This window comes from Ambystoma mexicanum, chromosome 1p, assembly GCF_040938575.1.
Source record: "Ambystoma mexicanum isolate Mex_15411 chromosome 1p, UKY_AmexF1_1, whole genome shotgun sequence".
Lineage (NCBI taxonomy): Eukaryota > Metazoa > Chordata > Amphibia > Caudata > Ambystomatidae > Ambystoma > Ambystoma mexicanum.
This window is the reverse complement of record NC_090921.1, coordinates 558724557-558743261: the sequence shown is the minus strand read 5'-3', so window position 1 is coordinate 558743261 and position 18705 is coordinate 558724557. Positions and strand designations below refer to the sequence as shown.

General features: G+C 46.1%; 1 protein-coding gene across 2 annotated transcripts in view; it reads left to right on the top strand.

Annotated features, from left to right (window-relative positions):
• LOC138575570 (zinc finger MYM-type protein 1-like) overlaps positions 1-18705 on the top strand; it is a 315041-nt gene that overhangs the window by 266280 nt on the left and 30056 nt on the right. Inside the window, exon 2 of one of the 2 annotated variants that reach the window (XM_069649493.1) lies at positions 12981-13188. The exons of the other annotated variant lie outside the window; for it this stretch is intronic. The gene's annotated coding sequence lies outside the window, so the exon portion shown is untranslated. The remainder of the gene's footprint in view (positions 1-12980; positions 13189-18705) is intronic. 2 annotated transcript variants of the gene reach the window in all.

The following is an 18705-nucleotide window of genomic DNA, read 5'->3' as shown; positions in this document are numbered from 1 at the left end:
TCAGGCGGACTGAGATGCAATGTTTGAATTTCTCGCGTAGGTACCTGGGTGCTTGGTTATGTAGGCATTTGTAGGTAAGAGAGAGGGTCTTGAGTTTAATTCTTTGGTTGATTGAGAGCCATCGCACACTTTGGGGGTCATTCCGAGTTGGGCGGTAGCCATGGTGCTTTTAGCACCATAACTGCCTCCAAAACGGGTCCGGGTCTGGTCTGGGTGAATGGGGACTTACCGGGTCATTCCGACCCTGGAGGACCCAGTAAGTCCCCATTCAACTAACCATTCTCCATTCCCACTTGAGCCCTCATAGGGCTCAATGGGAATGGGGAAGGTGCTAATAACGGTCCCGCGAATAGCAGGCCCGTTATTAGCACCCTGGTCCCTTAGCAGGACCCGTAAAGGACGTGTGGTCAGACCACACGTCCTTTACGGTTCCCGCAAAGGGACCTCAGAATTGGGCGGTAAGGGATTACTGGCAGGGAATCCCTTACCGCCCAACTCGTAATGACACCCTTTGTCTCAGCTCTGAGATGTGGAGTTTTCTGGGGAACTTGGTTGCCGCTCTGAGCGCGTTATTTTGATAAATGTGCAGGTTTCTTAGATTATATTTGTTTGTGCCTAGATATAATGTATTACAGTAATCCAGCTTGGTTAGTAGGAGGGCCCTAGCTAAGGTAATGCAGTTGTCAGGAGTCTGAAATGTTCTGCAAGCATTAATGAGTTTACAAGTGTATGCAGTGGTAGACGCAGTGGCGTTAATTTGTCTAAGGAGAGTATCCAGTCGATCTACATGCCTAAGGTTTTGACGTCCTTTGAGACCTTAATGACGTTGCCATCAATAGTGAATGTGTTAAAGTGACTGTCAAGTCTGTTCAATTTGGCTGGTGTTCGTACCAGGAGTAACTCAGTCTTGTCGTCATTTAAGCAAAGTCTGTGTTGTGCCATCCATGCTTGGATGATACTGTAGATGTCATTGAGTCTTTTTGAGTCTGTTGTGTGGTTGCCTGAAATGGGGATAAGAATTTGGGTGTTGTTGTTGTAGTTTGTAAACACGATACTCATAAGGTCTAGCTTGTCGAATAAAGGCTTTGTAAATATATTATAAAACGTAGGGGAGACGCAAGAGCCTTGTGGGACCCCACAGGTGACAGCAGCAGGTGCAGCAGATGCTGTTGGGGCAAACACTCTGGTGGTTCTATTTTTGAGGAATGACTGGATCCATGTGGTGGCATCGTTGGAGAAGCGGGCAGCTGATAGGAGGTGGCTACAAGGAGTTTTATGGTTCACAAGGTCAAAGGCAGCTGATAGATCTAGTAAAAGTACAGGGCAAGTTTGCCTTCGTATTTTATGGTTTTTATTTGGGTTACTAGATCTATCAAAGCTGTTTCAGTGCCATGCCTCGGACGGAAATCTGATTGTGAAGCCCCAGTAGATTTTTTCTCTCCAGGTGATGCTGGATCTGCAGGTAGGTTGTTCTGTCAATGATTTTAAGCAAAAAGGGCACTGTAGTGATTGGTCTGTAGTTTGTTGGGGTATTTGTGTCAATGGACGGTTTCTTGAGGAGGGGCTTGACCCAAGTGTTTTTAAGGTTTGTTGGTACTGTGTTTGAAGAGAATGAGGTGTTTATTTATGAAGTAATGAAGGGTGCAAGCTCATGTGCAGTTTCTTTTATGATTGATGCTGGCCAAACATCACCCATGCATCTGGAGGGTTTTAGGCTAAGGATTATCTCCTCAACTTCATTGATGCTGTGAGGGGAGAATTTGCATAGGTCGGTTTGATCTGGTAGAGGCATTTGGGTATGCAATTGCGGGGCGTTAGTGACTAGGCTATTTTTTTTAGATTAATTTTTCTTTTGTAGGTGCTCGATTTTATTCGAGAGCGCTTTTTAGATGTTGAGACACCAGGTGAAGTCCTTAGAGCATGTGGTTGGTGGGGCTGTAGGTGTTTCCAACTCTCTTAGAATGCTGAATAATTCTTTCCTGTTGGACTTGGCCCTTTGGATTCGGTCATTGTATGAATTGCATTTTGCTAGGAAGATTGCAGATTTATAGGTGGTAGACGCTGTAGTGATATTTTCTTTGTTGGAGGTTGAGGGGCAGTTTCTCCAGGTTGTTTCAGCAGATCATTTTTTTTTTCGCAGTGTTCTTAAGTGAGGGATGAACCATGTGTTCATGTGGGCACGAGGTTTGGCTTTGCACAGTTTTTGGGGAGCGATCTTGTTGATAGCGTCAAGAATAGTTTCATTGTAGAGGTCAACAAGGTAAGTAGGGTCGTCTTTGCCCTCATTAGCAGAAGAGGGGATTGTTAGAGGTTGAAAAAGTGGGAGTAGCTTATGAGCTGTTATATTCCTCATGTTTCTAGCTAGTCTAGGAAGGGCCAATGATTTTCAGGGTTGGGGTTGCTGTCCTTTGGTATAGAGAAGAGAATGGCATGGTGATCAGTCCAGACGCAAGGCTGGTTAGATAGAACGTTAATATTACAGTTGGCATCTGCAATCCAGTCTAACAGTCTACCTTTGTTGTGGGTAGGTTGGGAGATCCGTTGGATGAGGGCTAGTTCAGCGATACAGTTGCTGATAGCTAAAGCATTGGCATCTTTAGTGTCATATAGTCCTAAGTTAAGATCTCCTAGAATTAGTATTTGTGAGCCAGGTTTAAAGTTGTTTGTAAGGAGTAACGATGTGTCTTCCTCAAATGTGGAGAGCAGGCCCAGAGATCTGTAGATCAAATGAACTGTTATGGTTTGAGTTGGCGATAAAGGTAGTTTGATTGAGAGGAGTTCTCCAGATGGGAGAGTTTGAGTAGGGGCTTGCCTGAGAACTAGTGATGTTTTGCGATGAATGCTACACCAGCACCCTTAGCTGATGTTCTATCTTGCCTGATGATAGTGTACTGGTCTGTGATAGCTAGATAACTAGTTAGATACTGGTTGGCATTTTCTAACTGTTTACAGTTTCTCATATGTGATGGTGGGTATTGGGCAGTAGCTCAGTGAGAACATTTTGGTTTCAAGAATATTAAGTAGGCATTTGCAAGATTTCCTAGTAGTCTCTGCTTCAGAGTAATGGAAGTATCATTGCATTCAAACCATCCACATTTCTTTTTAATGTACGCAGTATAGTGACCTGCACTGGTTGTTGGGCCCTTGTGATAGATTATGCCTACTGTTGTGAAGGTTTTCCTGCCAAATGATACTTGTCCATGTGTGAAGCTAGTAAGCTTGCAGTTGTTTTTGGTACCATCTGCATTGTATCGTAAAAGCATTAGTATTACGAATTGGCTATGTGATTTTATCTGTATGGTGGAATGGAACGATTGTCGGAATTGCAAGTAGTACATAATATGCCATGGTTTGCACTTTGTACCAGCTGTTGAAATGGAATGGATTCACAGTTAGGTATAGATACATACAGAAAGCGGTCATTAGGGACTTGTTCCTGCACCACATGGCTGCAGAGAGTGCATGTATGTTTCCACATGTATGAAATCTGCAAGATTTCATTTATAGGCATGTTTTGGCTTTCCAGTACTTGCAGTAAGTACATTAGAAATTCTTCTGGATCGTCTTGTGTGTTTATAGTGAATCTCACCATTCCCGCACAGTAGTCCAATTCCTGCCTTATTCCTGAGACACTGTAAGTGTTCTAAGGATTGCTTGTTGCATTTCTGTGGAGTAGCATTTGCAAACACAACTGGTCCATGCTGTTTAAGGAAATGTTTTCAACAATTGGTGGCAATTGGAAATGAATATTGATTGCTACGTTTGCATAGCAATTTACACCAGTTGTATTGGAAAATTTGAATGGACCAGACAGTTCTTTGTTTGTGCAGTTGGGTATGCATTTGCCTTTTCAGTACATACTTCTGTGGTTGTGGTAATTGATGGAATACCAGCTGTTTTCAATTTCTTTGGTAGTACTGTTGGGAGATCATGTATAAGTTGTGCTTGGTCTAGTTTTCTTTAACAAAGTTTGCCTTTTTGAGGAACAGGGTACATTTTGAGATGGAGTGTGTAGATTACACTTAGTCTGTTGTACTCTACGATGCAAGGAATGTCAGCTTTGACTTTGCTTGCATCACAATTGACTAGAAATAGTCCTTCAAGTGTACGTAGGCGTGACAGCCCTACGTAACTCATGCCTTCTTTAAAGACTGTGCTACCAATGTCAATCAATGCTTGATCTAGGGTTAGACCTTTGCGATTTATGAATAGTGGCTGCGTTTGCTAGAGACAGAGAAAACTATTCTCTGCATAAATACATGTCTTTGGAAAGAAGGAACGGGCTGTTGACCATCCTATCCTTTTAGCTCTGAAAGTTTGTCGAAGTGAATATAGACAAACTGAATGCTGTTGTCACTTGGGTATGTCTGGAAAACAACAACTGTACCCAGTGCTCCATTAACTAAACCTTGTTCCATGTCAAGGTTATGCTTTAGCATTACTCTACAGTTTAAACACAATGTTAACATTTTCTCCAAACAAGCTGTGATAGAGATAGAGTTCTCTAAGTTATTTAGTCGTGCTCTGGCTTGTTGACACAGTTTATCTGTGGAGTAAATTTGGACTAGTGGTTGCATTTCTTTTTTCAACATTGTTTCATTGAATTGTGCACAGCTTGCTAGGGTTTGCATTAAGGACATACAGTTTACATTTTTGTGTGCTAATTCTTCCATTCTTCCATGTGCTTTTAAACTTTGTTATTTCTTTTTTGTACGTGTGTAATAGAAGGTTGACATCTGCAAGGTTGTCAGTACTCTTTTCTATGCTTGATCTAGGGTTAGACCTTTGCGATTTATGAATAGTGGCTGCGTATGCTAGAGACAGAGAAAACTATTCTCTGCATACATACATGTCTTTGGAAAGAAGGAACGGGCTGTTGACCATCATATCCTTTTAGCTCTGAAGTTTGTCAAAGTGAATATTGACAAACTGAATGCTGTTGTCACGTGGGTATGTCTGGAAAACAACAACTGTACCCAGTGCTCCATTAACTAATCCTTGTTCCATGTCAAGGTTATGCTTTAGCATTACTCTGCAGTTTAAACACAATGTTAACATTTTCTCCAAACAAGCTGTGATAGAGATAGAGTTCTCTGTTACTGGATTTTGTAAGTGCTCTTCAGTTCTAAAATATATGTTTTGGATGTGGTCTATTTCTTTGAGCAGTTCCTTGGCTGTACCATGTAGGAGCATGTCATTTAAATGCTCCAGTGCTAAAGCAGGACTTTTTGCATAGTACAGTCTGGAACGAGATTTCGTACAGTTGAATGGTGTGTTGCTAACATTTGTTTGTGGTGGAAGGTGCTTTTGCGAGCAGGTCCAGAAATGCAGGCTAATAAACGTCCTTGTAGTCCTGTGTATTTGCGCACTGGACAGGAGTCCATAGTTTGTAATATTTTAATTTGTCTTTGGCTTTCACATAATGATTGAGGAATTGCTGCAAAGATTTGAAAGGTTGTTTGCGCACGTTACACATTGATGTGCACAGCCATTTCTACACAGGATGTATTGGTTCAGTGGAATGGAGAGTTGATTGTACGTCTATTGGGGATATTCTTGCAAGCAGCGTTTCTTCTTCCATAATGGTATTGTCTACCTTTTCATACCCTCGCCCACTGCTATGTATAACAATTGGGTTTGTTTGCTCTTGTTTTTATGTTTCTTCATTGAACTATGGCTCTGTGCTGGTGGTGTGAATCCACTCACCTGCACAGACATTTGTAAAGGTATCTATACTGATATTGTTTCGGTTACGTAGTACTGTTTGTGGTTTACTAATTAATTTTATTAGTGGTTGCATTCTGTTTAAAACTAATATAAATAATTTCCTTTTGAGGAGCAGTGCACTGTCTATGAGAGCTTCTATGGTCAGTTTTCTGTAGTTAAGTCTTAAGGGTGAGTGTGAATTCTCCCCTGTTTTTATAAGGTTCTGAAGGATCTTTGGTGGAACATTTTTTGTAAAATGAATGTTTTGGAATGCTTACTTGTGGCTATGTTACCGTTTGTAGATTTAGTGTTAGAACTACTGGTAGGTGCATTCTTCTTAATGCATTTAGTTTTAGTTGTACATTTTGAAAGAGAAGTCACACTTTTTTTTCCTGTTATCTGGTTCCGTTTTGCTTAGTGACTGTATTAGCTGTTTTGTTTGATCTTTTTATACAAGGTCTGCTAGAGGTGGATGGGCATTTTGCATGGCTTGAGTTTTATTTGCTCTATTTCTGCATTGTTTTCTACAGAGTTGGTTTTTGGTAGGCATTGTCTTGTGTCTGTTGGAGAAAAAAGGAAAGTGTTGGTTTGGAAGTTGTGGAATGTATTTGTGTGCACTCTGTATGAGTGTCTGAATATGAGGGTAGGTATATATAGAGAAGTGTGATTGTGCAAATGACTGTTACTTTTGGTTGGGAAGGTGGTACTGTTAGGTGTGTGTGTTCCTGTGGGAAAGGTGTTCTTTAGCGTGCATGACAGTGTAATGTGGTTGAAGAAGTAAGGACATTGCAATGTTATTATGAAACTAGTGGGGGGTAACATACTAGTGTTCTGATGACAATAGAAACAGTGGACTTCGCAAGGTGGAATGAGTAAGGGTGAAGCGACTGCTATGGGTTTGGATAACATTGAGTAGGCTACAATAGAAGAACACTGCACTGTCTGAGTAACAAGCAGAACACTACAACAGTACTGTACTTACTTTTTCTGGATGTGAAGAGAAGGTTTCTTCTGGGTTCTAGTCCAGCAGAGATGTCACTGGCTTTTAACAGGCGGTTCTTCACTGCAATTGCAAAAGAAGGAAGTTAGTGGGTATGTGTTTTAATGGTACAATAATAGCAGTAAGAGAACACATTGTTTTAGATTGTAGGAGGATTATTGGCAGGAAGAGTTAGTGTTTGTGTGCAATTGCATAGCACTGCATATGCACAGGGACTTGGGAGTATTAGCATTATTGGAATGTGGGGGCAGTGCTGCAGTGATAACTGTGTCCTACGGGGCTGTAATTTTGAAATGTTTGAAATTATTTCTCTATTTGTTTTGTAAATGGATTAGTAGAAGTTACAGTACAGTGAGACGAGGGGCAGAAAGATGTTGATATTGGAAATGAGAATATTACTGTGTATGGAAGTTTAAGTTTCTCACACATAGATGCATGCTACATGAATGCAGACTTTTTTCAGTTGTTTAAGTTATGTATTCAAATGTAGAGATAGCACTGTTTCCAATGTATACATGTATTTTTGTGCTTTCTTCCCAATGATGCATTTTGTGAATGGTGCAATACATGCTTTCCGAATATACATGCAGTTTCCCTTTTTTGTGTGCATTGTGGGCATTTGAGATAGGATCTGGCACTTGCATGTGCTGTGGAAATGTTCCCAGTGTTGTTTTCTATAAAATAAATCACAGGCAGTGAGCTGAATAACAGTTACTCACCGTAGTGACTACCTTACTCCTAGTCCATAGTCCTCTTTCTTCCATACTTGTGGGACATTCCGTCCTTCGGGACGGGACCAGAGCACTTTTGTTAAAAGACATCACAAATTGAAAATGTTTGTCCTTCTTCTATTTTGACTCGGGGTACCGCACGTGGCTGTAACCCCGCCCTCCTGATCCCCGCCCCACGTATCGCCCTTCAGTCCTTTTCTATCGCCAGGTCTGCGACCATTTAAGCAATAATAGAGGATACTTATTAGAGGGGACGGCGGGCGTATGGAGGAAAGGAGACTATGTACACTATGGACTAGAAGTAAGGTAGTCACTACGGTGAGTAACTTTGTTTTACTCCTACGTCCTGTCCCCTTTCCTCCATACTTGTGGGAGATTCCCAAGCACACCTCACAGGTTATACGGGTGGAGGGAAAATCTTTACTGGAATAGGTTCTTGAGAACGGCCTGGCCGAATTGGGTGTAAAAATATGTAATAGACCTGCAAAATGCCTTTTAATGACTAGATTCGTCAAAGAAAATGAACAGCTGTCAGTGGACAGGTAGACAGCAATAGCCGACAAGTAAGTCCTGCAAGACAAGACATGGATGCCTGAAGCTGCAAGATGAGATAGGAACGAAAGAACAGTGTCAATCGTAGTGTGCCTGGGGTTGAGCTACCTAGCTAAACACCAGTGGCAAAAACGGAGTCACTTGTTCCTATATTGAGACCTCAAAGAAGGTTTCCTGTCCGCTTGGATAATGCGCATGTTGTCCCCGGACAAGTTAAAATGGGCTAAAGAGCTGAATTCAGGCACCAGGCCGCTAATCTGAACGATTGTGGGGAGGGGTGCCACATCTGATGATCGCACTGGTGAAGCAGGTCGGGAATCAAGGGCAGTCTGATCGGAGGAAGAATACACAGTTTCTGAAGTTCCGAGAACCAGAATCTGGCTGGCCACCAAGGAGCTATGAACAGGAGAGTGCATTTCGATGTATTACTGATGTATTACTGAGCTTGCAGAGTGACCGATGAATGAGAGGAAGTGGTGGGAAAGCATAGGCCTTCATGTTGTGCCACAGAATCTCGAGAGCATCCCCTAGGGAGGAGTCTCTGAGACCGTTCCTGGAAGCATAAAGAGGAAGTTTCTAGTTTGTAAAAGTCGCAATCCATGTTCAGTTCCCACTCGTAGCTGGCTGCTGTCTGGTGGCTGAGTGAGTCTACAGTCACATTGAAGTGACCCGGAATGTGTACAGCCAGAAGCCAAGTGTCGTGCTGGACGGCCCATTCCCAAATCTGAATGGCGAGATCCACAAGGGGAGGTGACTTGGTGCCACCCTGCTTGTTGATATAAAACCTCGCCACAGAGTTGTCCGTGCAGAGAGTTGGCCACCTTGTTCGTGATGGACGGTTGAAAAGCTTTCTGATGTTAATGAAGCAGGCCACATAACTATCACGTCAGAGTCCACTCAAGCTTAAATTGCCAGCAAGAGTCAAGCACACATTCAAATGCTCCAGTAACATCCATCCAGGATTGTTGGCCAGTCACAGACTCACTTCCTAGACATATGCACATGTACACCATGCATGTCCATGATGTTGCTAAAGGCACACATGTGTCATACCTCTCACATGGTGACGTCCAGACACATGTATGCAACCATGGGCACGTTGTTAGATGCTGCAGTGCATCACACATTGCAAATGAGACGCTGTTGATGTCACAAATGCTGGAATAGACACACATGCAGCACTGTATGGGACATGCACACAGACATCTGTACAAGAGACATAACGGACATAAGGCCAAGGTGCACACTCCTGCACACTCCAACCATACATCAATATGCAAATGCACTATGGTGGACAAGTACACATGGACACTTACAAGTCGACTCCAGATGGAGTTCCCTGACCTGGGCGTACAGCGCCGGGTAGAACTGCTCCAGGACCCGCATGTTGTCGGTGGTCAACCGGCCCTGGTGCCCCGCTTAGTCCATGCCAGCCTTGACGAGGTGCAGGGCCTTGTTGTGGGTCCTGGCTTTGAAGTCCTCCCAGCGCTTGTGGACATGGATGTAGTCACGGGGTGCCACCCCCTCCTCGTTGATGGCACCCACAATGTCCGCCCAGATCTTCATCCGTCCTTCCTTGCCGACTTGCGATGGTCCGGGGAAGAGGGCATCATAATGCGCCAGGACCTGCTCCACCAGAATGTCAACTTCCCTGGCTGAGAAGCTGACAGTCCTCTGTGTCACTGCCGGGGGGTTGCCAATTGCCTGGGATGAAGTTGCTTCAGACATGGCAACCCCCGATACAGGTGTGGGTGGTCAAGGTGGTCCTGGTGCTGGGCTATGGAGAGGTGGTCTGGCACGTCAGGAATCTTCTGGATCAGCAGATGTGGTCACAGGTCCAATGACAGGAGCTCAAGCAATGGCTTGTACATCAGGTACCAAAAGTGCAGGGCACGTGGTCAGCAGACACACACAGTGGGCAGGCAGCAGCAGATGGCTCGTAGGAAGCAGCTTGGGGCACTTGGAGGCAGATAAATTGGCTGGTAGGCCGGAGCGTGGGTCTTCTGTATTACTCACGTGGCCAGCCGGAAACAGAGTGAATCTGCATGTGCGGAAGCAGCGCGTTAGCGTGGCTTTAGAGGAAAGGGCCTATGTGCGTAAGTTATGTGGCACGTGCTGAACATTGGGTGTTAGCGTACAGTATCGGGATAAATCAGTGCGTAGGAGACCATCACGTGATTGTGCTAGCGATAGCGGACGGATGTGTGGACTTCTGCGATTCTAGGGTTTCCACACAATCTCTACCCTAAAGCGAGAGTGCAAGAGATTCTAGCGTTTCCACGCGATCTCTTCCCTACAGTGAGAGTGCGAGCTTTTTCTTTTGGTGGGGGATTTGCCTCTGTACACACGCGCGTGCATTGAGATTTTTCTTTTTAAGGCCGACGTACGCATTTTGGAGACTGTGGGTTCCCCTGTGTCTTGCGTACCCCCATTTTCAAGGTCATACTACCCTACGTGTCCTTCGCCTATGCCATTTTTTGTGTTGCTGGGTGCCACAGCATACTGCGTTAGGTTTTTACTTTACACGTGGGTTAACGAGGGGTCGTGTACACATAATTTTCGTTTTTGGGGTGCCTGTGTGTTATGCAGCCCGTTCATTTTTCCCCAGGGGTCACATTGAGCCTTGCAGGAGAACACTGGTATGTTTAACATCATGTACACTGCCCCCTTACTGAAATTGTCCAGGACAATTGATATCTGCGCCTCCCATTGCACAATTCCATCAGTGCCATAAGTGGGAGGGCCACAACTGGGAAAGGTGGCCAAGGTGGACGTGGCCGACGTGGCCAGGGACATGCAGGGGGAGCTGCGCCCCCCACCCAACAGGGTCAGGGAGATGCAGCTGATGCTGACGTCCCCAGCACCCAGGGTCCGAGAGCAGCAGTGTCATCTGCTGTTCCTACCAGCCTGGCTCAAGAAGCTGCAGGGGCAGCTATAGCACCCGCCACCCAGGCTCAGGGTCACACAGACAGCCCTGTTGTGGTCCAGGCACAGGTCCAGAGGGACCCAGGTGCAGTAGTCCCTGTCTCGAAGGGGAAGGGACATGTTGGGAAAGTGGCAGACACCAGCACCAGGGCTACCAGAGCAGCAGTTTTATCTGCTGGCCCTACCAGCCAGGGTCAGGGAGCTGCAGGGGCAGCAGTAGCACCCGCCGCCCATGCTCATGGTCACACAGCTCTGGTCACTGGAGGTGGGCCAGCACAAGAGGACGATGAGCTGACTCAACATGAAGAACAAGTCAGTGATATGATTGATGTGGAGCAGATTCAAGGCGTGGGAGACCTGCCAAATTATGAGGACATGTCCAGTGAGTGGTGATGCGTGTGCGTCCAAGACATGTGTATATTGCTTGGATGGATTGTTGTGATTGTCCGGCAGTTCTGCCTGTATTTACATGACTGACATGGGTTGGCATGTCATGGTGGACTGACACGTGCTCTTTGTCCTGTAGAATGCATGCATAAAAGGTGTTGCACACCATGACACTCGTCCTTACCACCATATTATCATCCCTTCCATGTCACTCACAGTGCAGCCTCTCGTGACACTCTTCCTGCTCCAACCTGTGATGGCGGGTAGCCTACGTTGATCTTCCAATCCACACTCTCCTTCTGTACTCACATCTGTGATGTCTCTGAGAGGTCACCCTGCCAAATGCACCTCCTCAGAGCTATTCTTCCTTTCCACTCATTACCCCTGCAGCTCACAGTCTACAGAGGACTGGTCTTACCTATGGTGGGCTACTGCAACAGACTCTTACTAGATTTTGGTGGTTGAACCCTCTTGCCTCTGCTACTCATCCAGACCAGGACTGTGGGAAGTGTCCTTTTGGGTTGGGGCCAGGAATTGTGTATCCCTCGGACTGTGATGATGCCACTGTCTCGCAGTGGCTACGACTGTTCTTTCCTGAACCCTGTGCATTGTCCACAAGTCCTTAGGTGTCCTGGGGCCAATTTTACTTCAACTCCATCTTAAAGATTTGCTTACCTGTCATAGCCTTCACTCCTCCATTTCACAATCAGTCTTAGGCAGTAGCTCCTCATTGCAATGAGTTGGTGGTTGATGTCTGTCTTTGGCTGGGTCCTCCCTCTGGTACAGCCTCTCTGGCTCAATGGAACTGGAGGTGAACCTTCTCCAGGTATGTAGGCACATCTGATGCTACCTCATGCGTTATACTTACTCTCCTCCTCTCCGCTGCTGGAGTCCATGATGACTGAAATGATGCACTAGTGACTTGGCTACAATCTGCTCTCCGACACAGTCCTCTGAGCCTATGTTTTCACCCATGCACTGCATCCCGGCCATCCCCTGCACTTGATGTGGGTTTACTGTATCCCTACAACCCACTACCGCCACTTTGCACCTGATGTGTGCATTTGACCTTCCTCTGCCAACAGGCCACAACATTTGCATTACTGGTGACGTATTCATGTTTGAAATTAAGGCTGTTCACATGTTCTGCACTGCCCCTGCTCACTTCGAAACCCAGGTATCCACTTCAACATGCCTACTCACTGGTGTGATGTCAATGTGACCTTGCATCATGGTATCAGTGTGCCTGTCTTTACTCTATTCCGACACCCTAGCATCGTTGCGCATTGTGACACTTGTGTATTTTGGTTTTGTGAGTACAATATCATGCAATGACACAACTATTGTACATGGCCCTGGGACTGTAGTCACCAGGTTCCGTCTCATGCTGTTTGGCAGGTCATGCATGGCTATGCAGCATCTGTGTATTGCACGTCAGGTGCTTGTGTGTGAAGCAGGTGCTAGGCACCATGCACTACATGTGTTGTTGAGCCCTTCATCACACATGCATGGCTGCATTCATAGTTCCCTTCCCTTCCATTTACACTGCATACGTGCATGGTTTTTTGTGCCTTGAGTGACATGGCAGGTTAATGTGTTGCATGTGAACATTGTGGTAGCTGTGTGAGTGGGCTATGCAATTAACATGGGTCTTCATTTCCTTTTCTGTCCATGTGCAGGTGATGAGGCACTTGATGCAGAGGAGGAGGGGAGGTGGTACAGGATACTGAGCTGCTACCAACCACCAGTGGAGGACGTGGTGTGTTAGCCCATGAAGATCCTCTGGTGCTACAGTCCGTCCTGGCCCTTACTCAGTATGTATCCACATCTGATGATTCCTTTGGATCTGGTGGTGAACCAGATATAGCTTCCTCAACACTGTCGCAGGTGAGTGGATCAACTGTGGGTGCTGTTGTGTCCCAAATGTCTGCAGGGGGTGAAGACCCCTCACAGGGCCAGTCAGTGTTGGTACGTCAGTCTGTGGTGGTTGCGGATGCACGGTCATGCTCCACAGTATTGGCTCCTGATCCTGGGACAGCTGATCAAGGGAGGGATGCAGTCCTGCAGCCACAGACAGTCACATCACATCAAGGGCCAGGTTCCCCTGGGCTTGATAGGCGTAGGGTCCGCCAACACGGTGGTTGTGTGTCAGCTGGCAATACTGTATGGGAGCAGTCCATGTATGGTGTTGCATCCTATGAGATGTTGGCTCAGGGCATGGAAAGGTTGGCCAATTCCATGATGCCCCCAGAAAGACAGGTGGAGCTCCAGCTGCAGGCAATGCGGTCCACATGCCGCTCACACAAGCTGCACATGGAGGCCAGTAACAGGAGCCTGCGGGCGGAACTCAGGGCTCTGCGAGCATCCCTGGATGCAGAGGGTTGTGCACACAGGAACGCCCTGATGGAAGAGTATAGGTCCCTCAGAATTACACTGACTGCACTTGAGGAAGCCCGCAGTAGATGGTCTGAGCAGCAGATGTAACAGTTGACTCATACCATCACAGAGGAACTCTGTGCATCCCGTGAGGTGTTGCATGGGGCCCTCCGAGCCATCATGTTGCAGAGGCGAGCATATCAGTCCTGCATGGCCGATGCCATAGAGGAACAGGCCAGAGCTATGCGTGGTGATCCTCCCTTAACACTACCACCTTCGAATGCTACACCAGAGGGTGGTGACAACAGCAACAGCTCTCCCAATCCATCATAGCCATGCAGTCCATGAACCCATGGAGGGGTCTTGTTTTTTTCTTCTCAACAACCGCACATGTGGTGTTGATGTGCACCCTGCCCCTCCACCCTCCTGGGTGGGCCCCGCTACCGCCTGGCCACCTTGGCCTTTTTTTCCTCTGTCTAAAGGTTTTGAGGTGCTTCCGGAACCGGAGATGGTTCTCCTCAAGTTTCAGGGGGCCAGGAAGGCTGTTCCAGAGGGAGGCCCCGGCCGAAGAAAGTGATCTACCACCAACTCGTTGCTTGGAGAAGCGACTGACCCTGAGGGAGTTGGAGGTGGATTAGCAAAGAGCTCGAGAAGGAAGATATTTAGGAAGAGAGAGTTGAAGGTAGTGAGGCCCCTGGCCCCAGAAGGCCTTGTGGACGATGTAGAGGGTTTTGAACTTAATCCTCGCAGCCACTGGGAGCCAGTGCAGAGATTTCAGTCCTGGAGAGATATGATCTGTGGGCTTGAGGCCAAGGACAAGTCCCGCAGTCCGGTTCTGGATGAGCTGCAGAGGGCGGAGAGTAGAAGCAGGCAGATTTAAAAAGAGGCCGTTGCAATAGTCCAGCTTGGAGAGAACCAGAGCTCTGGAGACAGTGAGCTTCTGGGGTAAGGATAGGAAAGGAAGAATACCTCTGAGGAGGTGCAGCTGGTAGTGTGACTTCTTAGAGATATCACAGATGTGAGGAGAGAAGGAGAATGTGGAGTCGAAGATGACCCCGAGGTTTTTAGCCTCACAGGTGGGAGCAGGAAGAGGGCCAAGAGAGGCCGGCCAGAGAGTAACGGGAAAGGAGGGTGTGGGTGTGCCGATGAGGAGAATCTCAGTCTTGCTGGCATTCAGGCAGAGATCGTTGGCGGCACACCACTGCTGGATGGCGGACAGGCAGTCAGAGATGAGAGAGGGAGAAGAGGTGGCTGAGGGTAGCGTCACAATTATGATCAATTTAAAACTCATATATTACATTTTTTGAAAATAATGCTAAAAACAAGTCATGAATGTACATTTTACAATTGAAAAGAATATATTTAACCAACACAGTGCATCACAATCAGATATAACGACTGAACATGAGTATATACAAGTTTAACAATAGATCAAAAAATATGTGCAGATTGTCAAACTCGTAGACAAAAGGTTTCTACACCTACATTTAAAACGGAACACAAATCAAAACAATCGATATTTTTTCAAAACAAGATATTATACAGTTGAATAAGACAAAACACTATTAAATAATCACATTGAAATGTATACCACAGATACGAAAAAAAGAATAAATGTGTTCTGTGCGGAACTCGTGAATAAACATGGATCCTTCGCATGATAAGCCACACAGATAAACAAAACATTATGCCAAACCTCAGTGAGAATAAAACATGTAATTAAAACCTTAGCATTTCTATGCTGTCAACAAACCCCACATAAAACACTACTTTCATAAAATGAATAAATCGGTGGGTTTTAAAAAAACTGCGGTGTGCGAGCAGTGTGTCTGGTGGAGAACTGGTGGACAGACCGCTGTGCTTTTGCTCCGTGAGGATTGTTTGCGCAGTCCGCTTTCTACAGCTACAGCTACTGAAGGTTTTCAGCCTCCATCTACATAATCACCACGCATGCGCGGAGCGCTGCGGGGTGTGCGAGCAGTCTGTCTGGTGTCCGGAGTCGGGAGAAGCGGTAAGCGGGTCCTACCCCCTTTAGCTTCTTTCCTGGTGCTACGATTCACAACAATACTGTGTAAATCACTCTACTCACACACCTGAGAAAAATCAGAGAATAATTTGCTCAGGTCGTGTATGAAAATTACTCCAAAGTCCCAGCTCTTCTTACGTTGGACTCAGCTCCTTCTATTTTCTCCCACATTGTGAATCTCTGGTCCTTGTTTTGCGGGACTTTCGGGACTTGCTATCTCTGAGATGGCACCGCCTACTCCGTCCGAGGCAATCCTCGAGAAACGGTGGCTCCGAACCGACACTGTGTTAAATGAACTTGGGGGAGAGGGTCTCTTGCCGTCTGTATTCCCGATTGTTGCTGCGGACGACTCGGAAAGGAGCCCGACTGTGGCTGACCCATTAATGAACACGGAGGCTCAAAAATCCTCATTAAATCAAAAATTGGCAACAAAATGCCGGCAAACAACTGTACTCAACCAGGTGATGGTGACGAAACAGGCCAAGTACCGGGGGGTGGAGTGGATACATCGGTCCAGGGGGGACCTCTGCCCTCCGTGGAAACCTGGGGGTCTGATGGTGATGGCGAAGGAAAAAATCAAATGGCCAACAAGGGAACAGCGCTAGCGATCGATCAAACAGAATTCCAGACCCCCACCTGTTCCACTGTATCGACGAGTGGTCTCTCGCCTGAGGCTGTCAGAGGATGGCTTCGGCAGGAGCCTGAACGGCAGAGGATGGAAAATGTGCCCCTTGCATCAGAAGACATCCTGTCACATCCATCAAAAAAACCTACTCTGGAAAATGGGATGGAAGAAAAAAAAATTAGAGACAGCCAGGCTCAGGTACTTCCCCGAGCCAATGTCCAAACGACTGCACTGATCCATAGAAGTTTCAATCTACCCAGTGGAAATCAAATACTGCCTTTTTCACCCAACCGATTTACCAGAATCGCCTCAAGCGATTCTTTGATCTCTGATCAAGAAGACTTATCTATAACTCATGATCTTAGGAGCTCTGATGAGGAAGCTCTAGAAGCCTGTTCGGCAAAAAAAGAAAGGCCCCTGGACCATTTTCCAGTACCAGTACAGACCGTGAATCAGGCCCAGATAATTGAAGACTTTGTGAATGTGGCCACCCCCAAAGATCAAAACCCAAACTTGGAAATGGCTTCGATAAAGGCTCAGGGTAATTGCCAACAAGCCGTAAATGAGCCCGCCGATCTCGCAACAATGGAGTCAAACATAAAAGGATCAGCAAAAACAAAGTCAACACCAAATAAAATATACACGAAAAAACAAAGAAAATTGGGCCCCAAAAGTCAAGGGAGTGCAAAGTGTTTTCCAACTCCCCTGATATCGTCCTCCCTTAAAGAATACTTTCTCAACCACCATTAAAGGAAACTAGATCACGATTCGGAGCTCTCCGATGCAGAGATCTTGGAGGCGGTACAAGATCCCTTACCTGCAAGCAAAGCCAGAAAGACTGACCAAAGTTTCCCAAGGCCGGATTCTAAAGCGAAGGCACCAGTCCTAAAGGAAATGATCGCTGAAGATATGTCAAATACACCAGTCCAGGGCCCTTGTGCAGAGATGCCCTCACATTCGTCGGCTCCTTCAAGCCCTGATAGTAGCAGTGAGAGGCCACCTAGGATCGAAGTAAAGAAAACGGTAGTGGCACCCCAGATCCAGGGGGTAGCTAGTCCTCCACCGTCAAACACTCCATTAGGAGACCGGAGCTTTACAAACTCTGTAGCGGGACAAATAGAAGACAGACACGCATGGACCAAAGCACATATACAAGAACCTTCGCGCCACTCCAAAGGACCCCAAGCAGAGGAAGAATTTCGTGCACAAGACTCATTATTGTCCACAGATAGAAGAAGTATAGACATAGTCCCTGTCTATACTGGCGACAAGGGTCTCCATATGCCGGTCTCTAGTCGAAGACTTAGTGAAATATCAGCACCGGTTCAGAAGGACTCCCCCAGTAACAAAACAGATCTGCTACAAATAATGTCAACACTGGCAATTGCCTTAAATCCCTTTGCCAAACTCTACGAGTCCATCAATGAAGCTCTCAAAGACAACACCTCTATGTCATCTGCAATGCTGGCAAAGCTGACCTTCATTGAAGGCTTCATAACAGCCCTGGACACCAAAACCTACGCTATCACAGGTGACCATGGAGGCTAAAATTGCCAAATTGCAAGACCAACTGACGAAAAGACACCATGTCGCTCAAGTTGCATCATCTTCAATCTCTATTGGGTCCCAGACTAGCGAAGGGCCTCTCCACAAGGACTTGGCACCCATCTTTGGAGCAAAGCCATCGCGGAATCCGTCTGCAATATCTGAGTCTAGGACCTTAAAAGAGCGAACTGAGCTGGAGCCGCTAAAAATGAAACCAACTAAAACTCAAATTCAACAAATCAAACATGCATCGATATCTGGAGCAAAGCAAACAGAAGAAAAGTCATCCCATCCACTGTTGGTTCTAGGCGCCGGAACAAAAGGAAAGAAGCAAGAAGAGGCTAAAGTAAGGATGACTGAACGCTCCCAAACTATCCCACCTGTTAAACCAGATCATCAGCTCTTGCCTACATCTCCAAAAACGATTCAGGAATTTCAGAATAATAGCGATCTAATGAACCTGTCTCAACACTATGACAATTTAGAAGATTCCCAAATCATAGTCATATCACCCCAACCAGAAGTCAAATCAGCTTCAGCAGCTGTAAATAAAACCATCCTGTCGAACGACCGCAAAGAAGTTGAGGATGATAAAGAAGTGCCCATACTGAGGTGTGGGTGAGTTGAGGTCGTCGAGGGGCAAATGGAACCTGAAAGAAATCATAAAACGAGCCCTGGAGATCTAAGACAAAATAGGCCTACGATCTCAGAAAAGAAAAACGATCAATGTGAGGTCGCCCAGAGGTCGTCGAAGTACGTAGAAAACTCATGCCCGTCAAAAGGATCCAAGAAACTTGACGAAAAACTTGCAGGAACTACAATCTTTAAACTT